The following is a 15,681-nucleotide window of genomic DNA, read 5'->3' on the forward strand; positions in this document are numbered from 1 at the left end:
TGTTGAATTCATAAGCTAAAAATATGTTTAAGACTGCCAACACCATTATTAATAATATACTCCAACAAATTACCCAGCTCTGGGAAGTTGCATGGCACATCCAAACAAAGCTCCTGAGGCAAGGGCAGCAAGAGCACTACCTAATGCTATTAAATCCGACCACCTCTTAAGCACTAAACCCATTCTGCTAAACAGATTCCCTGCAGAAAATCTAAGCAGCATCACCGTTCTGAGATAAAATACCTATATTTGTGCTGTTTTCTCCATTTGCAATTTACCTGAGCACAGGATACCAAAGTACACAAGGATGACTTTAGCAGGTCAGCCAGAAAGTCCATCTCGCTCAATATCCAGTCTCCAACCACGGCCAATACCAGATGTCTGCAGAACAGTGCAAAACCAGGGTAGGCAGAGCATGATAATTTTCATTAATCTTCTCCCAGCAACCTGTAACTGATGTCTTCGTATTTAATAGGTCTCGATGGATTTTTCTTCCATGGATTTGCCCACTCCCTTTTTGAACACTGCTCTTCAGAAGTGTCTTTCATCATGCGCATGGGAAGTAGGATACCGAGAGGAAGCCTGACTGATTTTCACAACTGTTGACAAAAAGCCTGGATTCTCAGGAGAGGAGTGTGGATATGGAAGGAAACATTTCAGTATTTTGGAGATTTACAGAAATTTGCAAAACAACAAATGGAGTTGGGGAGTAAGATGACTGATTACAAAACTCCTTAAGTATATCTGTGTTGTTACTGGCTTTTTATTGTCCTTGAATGGGTTAGACTAAGAGAAAACATACCTTTTCCTTCCAGCAAAAGTGAAGCTTGGAGAAAATCACTTTTAAAACCTACCAGAAGAGGAAGAAACACTAAGACCCCTTCTTCACCCCAAGCTGCATCACCTAGAAGCATTCCCAGAAGCAATAAGCAATGCTTTCTTAACAATCCAATGGAGAAGAAGGAAAACCCAAGAGCGAGCCCAAAGGAGCCCAAGTGAGGCACTCCAATCACGTTCTGCCAGACCTGGAGCATTTCACAACTATCTCAAACACATTTCGGAAGCAGCAACTCATCACAATGGAAAAGTGCTTCCAACAGGGAAAAGAAAAAAATCTCAATAGTGTCTATTCTCAGAGGGCTGCCCAAGCAAGCCTTCATCAGTCCATTTTATCGCAGGGATTCAATTCCCCCTTCTCTCTCCATTAGGACTGTGCACGTAACACACAACAGTTTTATTTACTTTCAAAACTAAAGAAATCCTCATGAAGCAGAACATATGCAAATGCTTTACTTCTTACAGGTTTCATGGGACATGCTGCAAAGCCATTTATGTCGGAATACTTTGTATCTTACAGCAGTTAAAAAGATGAAACAGCAACCTAACTTTAAAGTCACCTATGGAATAGCAGATTGTTATCAAGTACATTCAAAGGCAATTTAATTTTATTTTTTTAAATAATGTTTCTTATGCTGACATTCAGACAGCATATGTTTTATATACAGAAGCTGAAATCTTCCACTAAAAGCCCTTTTCAAAGACCCTTCCCAGTCAATGAGAAACCCAGTAATGGGTTTTTTTGGCACAGCTCTGAAGGAAAAAAAGAAGCAGTATTCCACAGGTTATCGGTATCTTCTGAAGGCAGGTTGCTTTTTTGCATTTTGAACAGACATTGCTTCCTGCTTGATTATCTTTGGTCCTCCAAGGCAAATAAATACAATATCTAATCAAGCTCAGTGTGAAGATGACAGTAAAAAGCTTTCTTTTCAAAATTCAAGCCATTTATTTGTCCACAAAAAAAAACCCAAAACAGCCAACATTTAAAACTTCAGAAGATACCTGTGTTGTATTTGACAATACATAATGGAAATTTAGTCTCGCTGGAATAAAATAAATTTGCATCCAGTGAACCACTATTCTGTTGTCAAATAGGTATCAATGGTTCAGAAAGAAAACACTTTTCCTCTAAAATTGTTTTTGCAATTGGTGGCAGAGAAGCAACGAAGAGCTTTATTCAGAGTACTTGTATGCTCTGGTGAACTTGTGTTTTCCTGGAAATCTTGAAAACTTCTATTTAATCCTGAGGCAAGTAATGGAGTTACAACTGGAAAAAGCGCACAGTAACTCTCTGCAGAAACTGCCTACCAGAGCAAACACCTTTTTTTTTTTCTGACACTAGGATGATGAATTTGGGGTTTGGTGTGCAATATGGCTACTGACCCTCCTTTCTGCTTGGGTACCAATTAAGAAGCGCTGACCCAATAAAAATGGGTCATATCGATCTGTTGTTTTAATTTGTGTAACATCTCCCTCAGTCCAAAAAGCTAACCACCCATTGCCACTTGAAGAAAGTTACTTTTTAACCCAGTTTCATTTCAGAAAATAAACTTTTTTTTTTTTTAATAAGTAACAGGAGACAAAGTACTTAATTCACAGAGAGGATACACACGAACAAACCCAGACGTTTATTATCCTACAGCAAGGACACTGGATGAGTTCATACTCATCTTTCTGCCATGTGCCATAGTTCAGCTGTCTGCAACAGTAAAAAGGGGACATAAACTATATTCAGACTTCTGGAAAGAAAAAAAAAAACAAACCTACCACTACCTTGTAAAAGTAACTTTAATGTACAGAGCCTTCCTCTTCATTGCCATTAGCTTACAAGTTGAAATGGGAATAGATTCAGGCAGCAATACTGACTTGTTAGGCAACATTAGTCCAGTACTCCTAGAGCCCAGACCCAGGCATGTCCCTGCCTTAAATAAAAAAATTTCTCAGTACTTAAATGACAATCCCTCTCTATTTTAACTCAGCTATTTAAAATGGAGAGAGACCAATAGGAAAAAGTCTTTCATACTCTCATTAGGTCTTGTTGAAATCTTTCCTGAAGGAAACTTCAGCATCTGAATGCCTCCTCTGACTGAAAGGTGAAAATATTGCGGGCAAAAGTATAGCAATATTGAAACAATTCCACCGTGACCTGTTATTTTCATATGGTTGAATCATTTTATTGTAACTTAAATATTATCACAGATAAGCACACAGATATTCAGGAATACCCTGTAAATTGTGTTTCAATAGGGAAGTTGGAAAAGAGTTCTTTCATCCTTTGACACACTGAATTGCAATATTTTTGCAGTCAAAACTGAATACATTTCCCAGAAATGTTTTGACAGAGCACTCTTCCAGACCTTTTTCTACTGTGTCTGCTTACCTGTAACTGCAGAGATTTCTCCTTCCTGCTAATCACAGCCCAGGGTTCACCAGCACTTCCAAAGCAATGGATACACTCGTGATGCTGAGTATAAGCAACTGGCTTTTGGCAAGAGAGAGTTTTCTGCTCACACTGCAGTGGAAAATCTGGACTGGTTAAGATAAGTCTTGACAGTTTTGTCCTTTTCAAAGGTTTAATTCATTTGTTGTACTTCAAGCCTAGTCCCAAATGGATAAAGCCACATTTTGTTTATGCACTGTACAATTTGTATTGCCTTGCACAACTTCTGTGTTAAATCGTTAACTCAAAAACTTCCTTTAACCCTGCATAAATCTCATTGATAGACAGCAGTATTTCTGAAAGACAAGGTCAAATTTTCCATGTTACAAAGTCAATAAATAGCACAAAAATATTTTTGATTTGGTCAAACAAGTAACATCAACAACAACATTCAGATAAAAAAAATTGTGCACGTGTAAACATAAAAAGTGGACTGCTGCTGTTAGCCTTACACACATTTCTATTCCAAGAAAACAACTTTGCAAAAATTATTTAAACTTCTGTGTTGAATATGCCTCACTTTAATGCAATATTTGCTTAGCTTGTAAATAAGAGATTTTATAACTTCTAACCTCCAGCCTATGTACACACACCAGCCCCTGACATTTGATAGGACTTCTTTCCATTCCATACAAGATTTCCAGGACAAAGCAGGTGAGAGACAAAATCAAACCAGACCAGAAAAGCAACCAAACAAATTATCTGACACTCTCAGTCAAAATTATGCCCTCCAGTCATCCTCTGCAACTTTATGGGCTGCAAAGTATACATTACCAATATTTGGCTTCCACAGAAATATCCACTTTATTACAATGCATAGACTCTAGAAATCTTGAAAAACCCTTTTCCACGTTTATCCCTCTGTCCATCATCTGAAATAGTAGTAACCATGGTACCACTTTATAGCAACAGAACTGCCTGTCTGCTACCAAAAAGCAGCACTACTATACTCAAAAAGACAGAAAAGGGAGAGACTAAAAAGATGTAGCAGTATTCTACTTGCAAGTTTTTAGGATTTCTTATCAACAAAGTTCACCCAATTTACATATGAAAAGGGTTGGGGGTTTTAAATTTAATTATTACCATTCTGTAAAGTTGGATGGAAATCCACAATTTAGGATCCCAGGTTTTTTCTGGCTTCATTATTGCCAAGCATTCACCAGATGAGCAAGGTCCACCAGGAAAAAAGTTAAAGAACAATCCTGCTGATGCACAAGGCACAATGCAATCTGTATTTCATATCAATGTAGCCACACGACTAAAGAAGTTTAGTATTTTTAAATCAGAAAAGTACAAACTTGCTCACTGTTTCTAAAGTCCTATTTCAGCACCATCATTTTTACCTCCAGTAGAATACTCAAAAGTTGAAAACCATCACATTTACCTTTTCCCTAGGTGAAAAGAGTGATGACATTTCACTGTCTGGAGGCCAAGATGGTTGAGATACAGTTATCTTTACCAAAGAAGACTATTACTAAGAAGTCTGGTTTACTTTCACTTTTCTTTAAGGGAAAAAAAAAAAAGAAAACAAACACCAAACCACAACAAAACAACAAACCTATATTGATTCCTACAAGAATCCTCAAGTTTAAGGACTTACTACACAATCCTACTGCAGCACAGCTACCTCTCACCCCTTTCACTGGAAGCCTGAAAATATCAAGTGAATTTCATAAAGTCTTATCACCTACAAGTATGTTTACAAGAACTGTCAATTTTTATTAAAGAGCATGATTTTGACAACTGTAGAGAAGAGCTGGAAAATACAAATCCTAAAAGCTCAAAATTAAGCAAAACAAAAGCAAATTAATCATCCCACCCTTGTAACCTGATTTTTGTGGGACCTAGTTCTCATGATGACAGGACTCTTATGGATGTTAAGAGATTTAATTTAAAAGGTTAGCCAGAAGTGATAAGCATTTACAGATAGTATGAAGACTGAAGTCAGAGCAGAAGTTCAGGGTCAACAAATTCTACAAAAGCCTACAAATCCAACAGTCTTACATGGTTAAATATCATGCTTTTACTTCTAATAATCTTTTGTAATTTTCATAATGAACTTTACCAACAGAGTTGTCCTCTGCTTTGCAACATAACCCTTAACAACAAAAGATAGTTTGCAGTTAACGTAAAATTTTTTCAAAGTCATACCTGAAGCCAACTGTGAAGAGTTACAAAAGGATCTCATGATAATGAGTATGCTGGATGATAAAGTGACGTAAGAGTTTAACATAAAGATAGGTAATTCAATGTGAACTTCAGCAAAATACTCAGCAGTTGATGGAGTATAAAGCAAGCAGAACATCTGGCAATATTGAAGGAAAACAGGAAAGAACTATGCTACTACGTATACCCATGGAGCATGTAACTCTTGAGTGATAAATCAAGTTTGGAATACCCCCATCTCAAAAAGATTATAGCAGAACTAGAAAAGAGGGGGAGGACAACAACAGCACCATCAACACTACAGAAACACACATACAAAGGAGCAACAGCGAGGCTTTTGACAACAGAAATAATTTTATATTTGTACAGACTGATGATGAAGACCACAAAATTTTGAGTAGGAAGCTGGGGGCACTCAGTGAATTACCAGTCAGGAAAACAAACAAAAGACAGTTATCGTTACATATGGCAAATAGAGTGTGAAGTTAAATGGCAAGTGATGTACTGAAGGTCAAAAATATGAACAAGTCTATTTTAAACTTTTCAACTTAAAAATCCGATGATTTAAACAGTCATCAGAATCACCAATGGCTACTAAATTCAGTGGTTGAGAAGGAAAGTCCTCCCTGGAAAGCTTCTCCCCCTGGTGACTCAAAGCTAGAGTCATGTTCCAATCTAGGCACATGCTGCTGTCCTCAGCTTACCCTCCTGCCTTCTCCACCTCCGGACGGCAGCTTCTTAGAAGCAGCCTAGATCTGCAGCCAGAGCTGGCTATGGATCCATAGGGACACACTGATCCTCAAGCCCTCCCATGAGAAACTCAATACTTTCATCTCCTATTTCAAACAAACGGATTTCAGAGATGGTGGACTCGTTCTGCTTATCTTCAGGCACTTCCAAAGGACAATTCAGTACATGAAGGCACAGCTTTATCTCTTCAGGCCACAACAATGCCACCAAGGTAACCAGACACGTGCCCCCAAGGACCGGCAGATCACTCAAATGACTGTGCCACCTGCTCTGCACTCCAGTGGGATGGTTTACCGACTTGGGAAGGCAAAAAAACCCCTCTCAAACATGTGTTTGTTCTCAGGCCTCACTCCCTTGCCCTTCAGTGGTTGTGTCCTGCTCCTCAAGAGACTGGGGAGCGAAGTGGGGGACAGAAAGAGAGTGGGAAACCAGAGAAAGAAAGAAGAGAGGGACTTGATCTCTCAAGTCCTACAGAGGTGTCCAACTACTTCCAGCTCTACAGGTGAGGTCCAGGTCCAGAAGACAGATTTAGTTCCAGTTATTGCTCTCCAGATTCTCCCCTTATGATGGATGTTGTGGCTTCTTACCCCTTAGGACCTTTTACACCAAGGATTAAGCCACTGGCTTGTCCCCTGCTGGTGTTTCCACTTCAAAGAGCTGCTACTGTGGATACCAAAGCCTTTGAAAGTGGCCTCACCACACAAAGTTATGAGCACTAAATAAGGTCCTAAAAAAAAAAAAAAAAGGCAAAAAAAAAGCACTGGCTTTATAAACACATCAGTGCAGCCACTTTTAAAGCCTTTCATGCCTTCTCCACTGTGGCAAAGAAAATATCTGGGTTTTTGGCCTCCCCACCCCTCAAAATTATGGCAGTAAAGCAATCCAACCCCAAAGCTTGTCCCAACATTAGCAGCGGGGAACTGAAATACACACTGGAATTGTGAAAAAGAAATAAAATAAATAAAAATACACAACACGTGAAGCAAAAAGTTTTTAAATGCAAGCACTAGAGCTCCAGGACAGCAGCGTGCTGTGCTGCTGGTGCATGTTTAGCATGCCAATAAGGACTGCAGCACTGCAATCCCTAGCACAAGCAGCCCACACACCGGCATCCTCCTCCGCAAAAGCCTCTCACCAGCCGGAGGAGCTGCCCCAGTCCTCACCACTTCTGGGCTGCGGGGCAAGAAGATGAAGGTGAGAAAGCCAGTGTTGGTCTCCTCATAGCAGTCAGAGGCCGTAGCTGGTGATGCTGTGCCACGGGTGAACGTGGCCGTCGGGGAAATCCCATATGTGTTATGGCAGCCTTTTAAATAAATAAAAGCGAGGCAGTGCCAAAGTCCTGAATCATTAACCGGGCACAGATGTATGCTTCCATCAACGACAGGCCTGCCTGTTCCACTAGAGGCACAGCCAGAGGTGTTTGCCGACAAATCAGGGCAGCTGTAGGATTGAAATATGCATATAGCTGCTGATAACAGCACCACAGACTGTCTGAAAAGTAGGAAGGAGTGCCCCCCCCCCAAAAAAAAACCAAAACAAAAAAAGGTCTGAAACTACGCTTTGATATCCTGCAAGGCAGCCACTTCCCCCACCTCAGGAGTCTCACAGAGAGCATTAAGGCACAAAACCAACACACCAAAATCCAGCATTGAAAATCATCCTTCCGAGAGCTTGAAAATAAACAGAAATCTTGCCACTTTGCAAATTAAGGTTAGTTTTAGACTAAGTTCAGAACACTGCCCATAATACATATAAAGTGCAAAAATCATGAGAGATTCAGGAAATGGGGGGGGGGGGGGGGGCCTGAGCCATTTAGTATACCTGAAGCACATATAATAGGGCATTTGAAAACAATAGAAACACAAAAATCCTCAGAACCCTAGGAAAATATATTCAGCCTGGATAGAAGAGTATGCCAGAGGGCTGAAAAAAAGACTGAAAAAAAATATTATTTGCTAGGCATCTCTTAAAAGTAATGACACACACACACAAAAACATACCAAATAGTTGCCTTCAGTATTCACAAAAAGAAAAGAAAAAGTCATTTCTAGTAGAGTCCTAGTTTCCTTCCATAAAACTAGAGGGAAAACATTTCTGCATTTTTCCTTACTTGTATTCTCTAATTCTGCCTATTATCAGAGGCGCTGTACTCTCCACAGGAGAGAAGATTTTACAGCACATGAATCTCCACGCCGACCTTGTCTCTATTCATGAGTTCAGCAGTGTGCGATGCCCAGACCTTCCTGAAATGCTGTTTATCATCCACTCAGAAACTGATAAAAAATTATTGATCTAAAATAGAAAAAATTAATAGACTCTGATATGAACCATCTGTTCCTATTTCTTGATCCATTGCCTTATGCAACAACTGTACCACTAATTCCCTCCTACTGTCTTTATTAGCTATTGGTTTTGTACTGCAAAAATCAAAAAAAGAAAACTCATATTTTTATGAGTGTGTATATTACATATGTGTGTATGCATTTGAGGACCTACATCTAGGTATAAAAATGGAAGAGGGCAGGAAGGAAAAAAAAAGAAAGGAAAAAAAGAGGAGCAAGTACATGTGCATTTGTTCCTTTTGCTTATAGCTGAGCTCATCTAACTTGCAAAGTTTAAGGTATCACAAATCCACCAGGTTCTTCACCAGACTTATGGCTCCAGGAATCCTACAGGTCTTCTGCAGAAGTGGCAAGCTGCACACTGGCAGTTCTCAACAGCTTTAGTAATCATCAGTAGCAGAGTCTCCTACATAATTAGTATTTCTTTAGGTTAGTTGTAAGGATTTTTCATCTTATCTCCTGTTAGGTATGCTCTTCAATTTTCACAGCTCCGAAGTTTTCCTTTTTAAGTATGACCAAAATACTGAGCAAAGAACCTTGTATCACCAGCATTGTCAGAGGGAGCGCTCGGTGTTTCAACGGACTTATTAGAACAGAGTAATTAAAAAAAAAAAAAAAAAGAGGACATTAAGAAGTTTGCAGATTCTAGAAAGGGGCTGCATGATTTCTTTCTCTTCACACACCTTTTACCCCAAATAAAACCCAAAAGTTTGTTTTTAAAAGACGACTTTGGACTCCGTATATCAATAACCAACAACTGTCACTGCATTTGCTAATTATGTATAAGAAGATTAGTTTAATTAGTCAAGCAGTTAATACCACTATTATTTGAACTGGTTTTCAGCATTGACACCCTCTTGAAATTGTTTTATTTCCCTCAGGCTATGACTTCAGTCTGTTTACAGACCAGTTACATAGCACTAGTGTTATGGTTAACCATAGTGTGAACATCGTATCAAACATATCAAATTAGCTTCACAATCAAAGGCTGGAAAATGGTTTTGAAAAGAAAATATACACTAAAAAACTCAAAAGCAAGTGATTTTATTCTCTTTTATTACAATATTATAACAGCCACATTCACAAAAGAGGAAAAATCATTGGGCTTTAAAAAAAAAAAAAGTGTTTCTTCCATGAAAAAAAATAATCCTCAGTCAGAAATTTCTAGTAACATTAGAAAACAAGGTAACAGTAATAGCTATTATGTGAAATTTAAATCTTAACAATGTGTCTATTTAGGAAATTAAAACCATATGTGAAATCATTAACGAGGAATTTCATTTGAACACTTAAGGTTTTTTTAATCTCTCAATACTATAAAAGATGAACAGATTAGAGGGTTTTTTTAACAAATAAACACACTACAGATTATTCCTGACTTACTTGTGAGCAACAGAGAACATTCATTCACAGCAGACATGAGTTAGACTTGAGTGCCTGAAATCCCCCATAACATTAAGAGCTGTTTTTCTTGCTCAGAAAAAAAAGTATTTGTAGCACATGATTATCTTAGATTTCTATAAAATGTACACTTACAAATGAAGAACTTGATTTGACTGTATAAACACTCTACAGCCAAACACTATATTTCAGGACATATAACTCATTAGAAAATCCTATCTTAGGAAAATGAAGAAACTGATTCTAAACAAGAGTAATTATCCATTGAAAACAGACAGACTGCACACAGTAAGATGTTACTGCACTAATAGCTCTAATGAAATCCACAGAGCAATTAAGCAGAAAAGATACTACTAAATGAAAAGAGCTACCAGAATCTGGTCCCCATTACTTTTATTACCATCTATTCACATAATAAATGTGTATGCAGAATAGTCACTACCACCTCTACACTCCAAGACGAAAGCCCACTTACCTATCCATATAAAGTAGTAGTATATATACACCTTGAACAGGAAATATTTTTTTTTAAATCCTTTTGTCACTTGATTGTCTGTAAATAGTTTGATACAAACTATTTGATCAAGTGATGGATGTGAATTTTCACTTTGGCAGTCAGGCATAAGTAGGATAATTCTATACACTGCCATCTCCAAGGTACGAAAAACAGCCACTTAAATTATCTGAAAGTAAGAGACAGTCTCAAAACACGATACTGAGAAGTTTTCTTTGAAAGCTATGCATGACAATGGTTTTATCTGCAAAAATTAAAGATTCAGCTCCCATTTTATAGCTTGAAAAAGATTATTTGACTTGCTTCTAATTATCAATCTTTGCCTCACATGCTTAACACACTTGGCACGCTAACACCACATTTAAACATCAATAGTGATAAACATATACATACCCTATGGATTTTTATTAATAATGCTCTATACCCCGATGTGTGTTTCACTTTTTAGCAGAATTTCAAATTCTCAAAGACACGAGGTTGATTTTACTTAGAAGAGTGTAGCATTTAAAAATAACCAGTTCATGAACTAAAGATGTGTCCACGACTTAGCTGCAGGTCTTCCACTAGCATTTAGCCAGGGAGAAGGGAAGTTTAATCCACCTCCTCTTAGCAGAGTCAGCTGTGAGGAGCCAGGAGCTGACATCAGGAGTTCTGAGCCCATGTCCTGTACTTCTCCTTGGAAAAGGGCAGGGGAGGTGTGTGTGGACAACTGGTCTAGAAGGGCCTATTTAATGCAATACTTTTAAAACTAGTGTAACTTGTTCTAGGATTAGAAAAAAATCTTGAGACTTTCCCCAAAATCGCACCATTGAAAGCTTTTCTAGGCAGTTAAGATGTTCTTTTACCCCATTTCTTCTTTAAAAAAAAAATAATCTTTAGTCTTCCTCAGTTCATGCACTTAATTTTTCTACCAACATCCTGTTTGAATACAAATATCTATGTGCAATGTTCATGGCTGTTACAGGAGAAATAAGATAACATTTTCTTGCTGTTTCACTTAACTGTTAGTCTTGGGAAAAAAAACCCAACAACTTATATATAGTACATATACATGATGCTGCCGAAATGCAACTGAAGACAGTCTGCTAATTCAGGTCTCTAATTATGTGGGATCCTGAAAGGTAGTGAGCATCATCAATGCATATGGCAGTCTAAGAAAGTTGAAGAGGCTTCAGGCACATCACAGGATGAGGCAATGCCCTCAGACCCCTCCCACAATATGACGGTAAAGTTTGCTTCCAGTCTAATAAATAATAATAGTAATTAGTAACTCCCCTATTCTTCCAGAATTTTACAGACTTCTACCTAAATAATCCTTTTCTTTCTCTCCAGAACATTTAACATAAATCTTCCCCATTCCTTCCTGTCTCCTCCTCAGAAAGTTGATGTGCCTCTGTACAGTGAAATCATTGCTCTAAAAGCTAGCCTGCTCATTAAATTATTCTGCTAGCTGCGTGTTCTCTCATTAAAAATGTATAAAGATCAGATAATCGTAGCACGTATTATTAACCTCGTTTTCCTTGTTTTCATATATAGGTTCTGTTTTGCTGCCAAGAAAAGGCAGGGGAAATGCTCAGCTGAACTACAATACAAAAAACTCTCCCGACTTGCCTTCAAGAGCACAAGGAATCACGGTGCAGTCAAAAATGTCCATACTTTTATAACTGCCTAAATTATTGTAATCTGGTTGTATGCCTCCTAGAAGTCAAAGACAGGCAGTCTTAGCTTTAGTTAAAGCATCTGATAGGGAATTATTTAGATTAGCCACTCTAATTCACCTAAATCTTCAAATGTATCTGCTATAAACTTCACAGATTTCCAGGTTGACTCCTCCTCAAAGCTAGGAAGCACTACCAGATGACAACCCAGCTAAAAATCCAATTAGGGTAACAGCACTTCTGAAACACACTGACCTATTTCTTTTTTTACTTGCGTTATTTTAATATGCGTATACTCACATTCTATTTCTGAAGAGAGCTATTTACATTGGAAATTAATTCCCTTTGAAAACAAGTTACCATAAAATCCACTTACTGCATCCAAACAGAATATATTCACCGGAGAAACATCGTTTCCCCGACTTCCCCAAGCAACACATACAGTATGCAGCATACTGCAGCAAACTCTTTAAACATTCAATAAAAGACAACGATCCTCCTACCTTGTTTAGCCCTGTCTATTCGGCACATTCCCAACGTGAACAGGAACATCTGATATAAACAAACAGCCATATCTTTCCCATCGCATCACGGTTAAGTCATTTTCACATGAAACAATGAGCAGCCCGTAATTTTTTTTTTTTTTTTTTGGTGCTCAGAAAGCCTTGTGCCTTATCTGGGGATTTTTCTTCAGATGATGAAGCAAAGACACAGCCTAAACTCTGTTGCTGAAAGACTGCAGCCCTTCCTTCTCCCAGAGCCCTCCCAGCATATGGCAGCCAATCACACCCAGCTTCGTCAGCCCTACTGCTCTTAAACTGATCCTAACGGAATGATTGACACAGCAACACAGCACTTCTAATGTGTAAAAACAATGCATCCATACTGATGAACCAGGAATTTCCCTCACGCAGGGAAGGAGTTTTACCGGTGAGGTAAAGCGATATCTCCATGAAATAACATACGCAGCAAAAGCAAACAACTCCCTTCCCCTCCCCTGCAGCAGCAGCTACACCATTTCTTGCACAAGGATTTTTGAAGCTTTTGCTAATCATAAATGCTTGCACAACGTTTCCAAAACTGCAGAACTGCAATATGCTGTTTTGGTTGTAGAGGTGAGCTGTGCACTATAAACCAAACAATCTATCCTTTATATTAACATGCAGATGAAATGCACTCCAATTGAAGCAGTAATAGTCTCATTTTAATACTGCATAATCTTATGCGCAGTGTTTGTACTTAACAGCAATACATGCATAACGTCTTTCCAAATATTTGAGACCAGTTGTTAGGGACTGCAGGTATGGGATGCTTCTCGATGAAAACATAATCTGTGTGATGGTGTTTTAACATCCTTGGCAGACAAATCACAGCAGCAGCATCTAAACTGCAGTTTGTATGATTAGCTTACAACTGATGTTTGTTTGTTCCAAGGTACTGGCACAGGGACTAAGATACCAGTTGCCATTTTCAAGTCAGACTATAGACAGCTCGATACTCTCAGTACACAAGGTCTGCTGTCAATCAGTTTTCCCACAAATTTTGCTGAAGTTTTAAAACAAAAGAACAAAGCAGCCAAGGATTATTGAATGTGAGTTGCAATTAAGAAAAATACAAAAAGGAGCTTAAACTGAAAGTCAGTCTTTATCCAGAAAAGGATAAAGATTGCAGTGCAATACAACTTCAGACAGCAGTTCATGCAATTCAAGCCATTACATAAAAAACATGTAAAAAGTGTTTAAAATTCCACAAAAAGTTTAGAAATATGAATAGACAAGAGGAAAACAAAGCTCTCATTCACTGGCAGCTCTGTCCCAAGGCCCCATTGTTTCCTATGGACTGTTTTGCATATTATAAACACAGCTTCCCAAAAATCCATTATTCCTCTATCCCGCAAGCAAAAACTCTCTTTTGGGCTCCACCACCTCCCACCCTGTTTGTGAAAACCCTCCCCTCCCTGGCATGGCTTAAATGCACTCCTGCCAGCCAGCCCTCGTTCTCTGCTCAATCACCCCCTCCACTCTGCTCTGTTCTGCCCTATATATAAAAAAAAAAAAAAAAAACCAAAAACAAAACAAAAAAAAAACCCCATAAAACAAAAACCGAGCCAAAAACCAAACGACCAAATAAAACCAAACTCCACAAAAACAAAATCAAACTCTGCAAAACCCCCAAACAGCTGATTCTGGTGAGTCTGAGGAACCCCGGGGACAGGAGTGGTGACTCCACCCATTATTAAGATGCCCTGGTGCATGTGGTATTTTCCACATTCTTTTGACTTTGCCGAACTCAAGCTGCCTGCGTTAAAAATTTTCCATGCTGGACATCTGCTGCAGGATTTATTTACTTTTCTGCCAAAACACAGTTTGCCCATTTCTGAGATAGCTGAGACAAAAACATGTTGCTCTGCCACCCTTGTAACTCACCCACTGGGGAACTCCAGCTCTCCTGCCCATGTCGGGGCATTCTTGAAATCTGGCGGAGTGCTGATCCCTTACTTTTTCAGCTGGTTTGTTAAATCAAGGATACATTTTTTGCTATACTTATGATAATATTTTCCTAATTGACAAAGCCCTAAAACCTGCTAGAATTCAACTGACACACACCATCTTTTAATTTTTTTTTCCCTGATCCCCATAGTGCAAACCTCGGAAAATGTTCTGCAGTAAACGTCCACCTCCTCCTCCAGCCGTCCGTCCGTATGTGGCTGGAAAGGCACCAGCCCCACAGTGCGACTGAGCATGTAATGGGCTCAAGTTACAGGAGATTAGCAGGATTTCCCCTGTAACTGCTGCTCCCATCTGCCAGAGACCAGACATTGGAGCTGACAGCAGGAAGACAACCACGCCTGTTGCTTTCATGACCCTTAGGCTGGTGCCCCACGGACATGCAGGAGACAGGCCCCTGACAGCACACTACAGAGGGGCTGTGAGAAAGGTCAGGTGGACTAAAATGTGTCATGAAGCTGGGCAGAAGAGGAAAAGACAGCAATGACAGGGAAAGGGAGGAAGAGATGCAAGAGCCAGAGACTGGAAATCTCGGGTCCAGTCAAGCAGAAGGTTACAACAAGGAAGAAGACGGTACCCAAGCCAGGTGAGAGCTGTGGAGAGTAAGTGTCACAGTCCACAGACCACCAGCCAACAGGAGCCAGCCACCCTCCCCATGGACCGCATGCATGTTCATAAGGCAACATGTGCCAAGGGCTTTTGTGATCCATTAGCTTGCTTCTGAAGAGGAAGGAAACTTGCAAGTTACCTCAAAAAATCCCCACAAACCCAAGACGAGTCACTACTACAACCCCTCGACAGGTGAGGGTTCAGCACTGCCTGCACACCCCTATTTCAGCACCACCGCTTCACAGCGCATACGCCAGCCAGTCTTCAACCACTGCGGAGCTTCAAGTGCAGTCAAACAAGGTTGAGGCACTCCGAGGTATCATTCCTAGGACTGTCAAATCACAAACACAAAACTAGCAGCCGCATGCCCACCCAGCTCCTCGCGTAAGTTATTACGTTTTGGTTCCTCCCTTGCCAAAGGATCAAAAGCTGCTCAACTCAGAGCATACTGAGAACA

General features: G+C 39.4%; 1 protein-coding gene across 8 annotated transcripts in view; it reads right to left on the reverse strand.

Annotated features, from left to right (window-relative positions):
• MBNL2 (muscleblind like splicing regulator 2) overlaps positions 1-15,681 on the reverse strand; it is a 112,220-nt gene that overhangs the window by 82,732 nt on the left and 13,807 nt on the right. For 2 of the 8 annotated variants that reach the window (XM_074911426.1, XM_074911391.1), the window contains exon 1: positions 12,612-12,856. The exons of 1 other annotated variant lie outside the window; for it this stretch is intronic. The gene's annotated coding sequence lies outside the window, so the exon portion shown is untranslated. Of the gene's footprint in view, positions 1-12,611; positions 12,860-14,534; positions 14,634-15,681 lie in introns of those variants that run through there. 5 more of the 8 variants (XM_074911381.1, XM_074911364.1, XM_074911397.1 and 2 more) reach the window with 5 other exon arrangements.

Source organism: Athene noctua, chromosome 1, assembly GCF_965140245.1.
Source record: "Athene noctua chromosome 1, bAthNoc1.hap1.1, whole genome shotgun sequence".
In the NCBI taxonomy this organism is placed as follows: domain Eukaryota; kingdom Metazoa; phylum Chordata; class Aves; order Strigiformes; family Strigidae; genus Athene; species Athene noctua.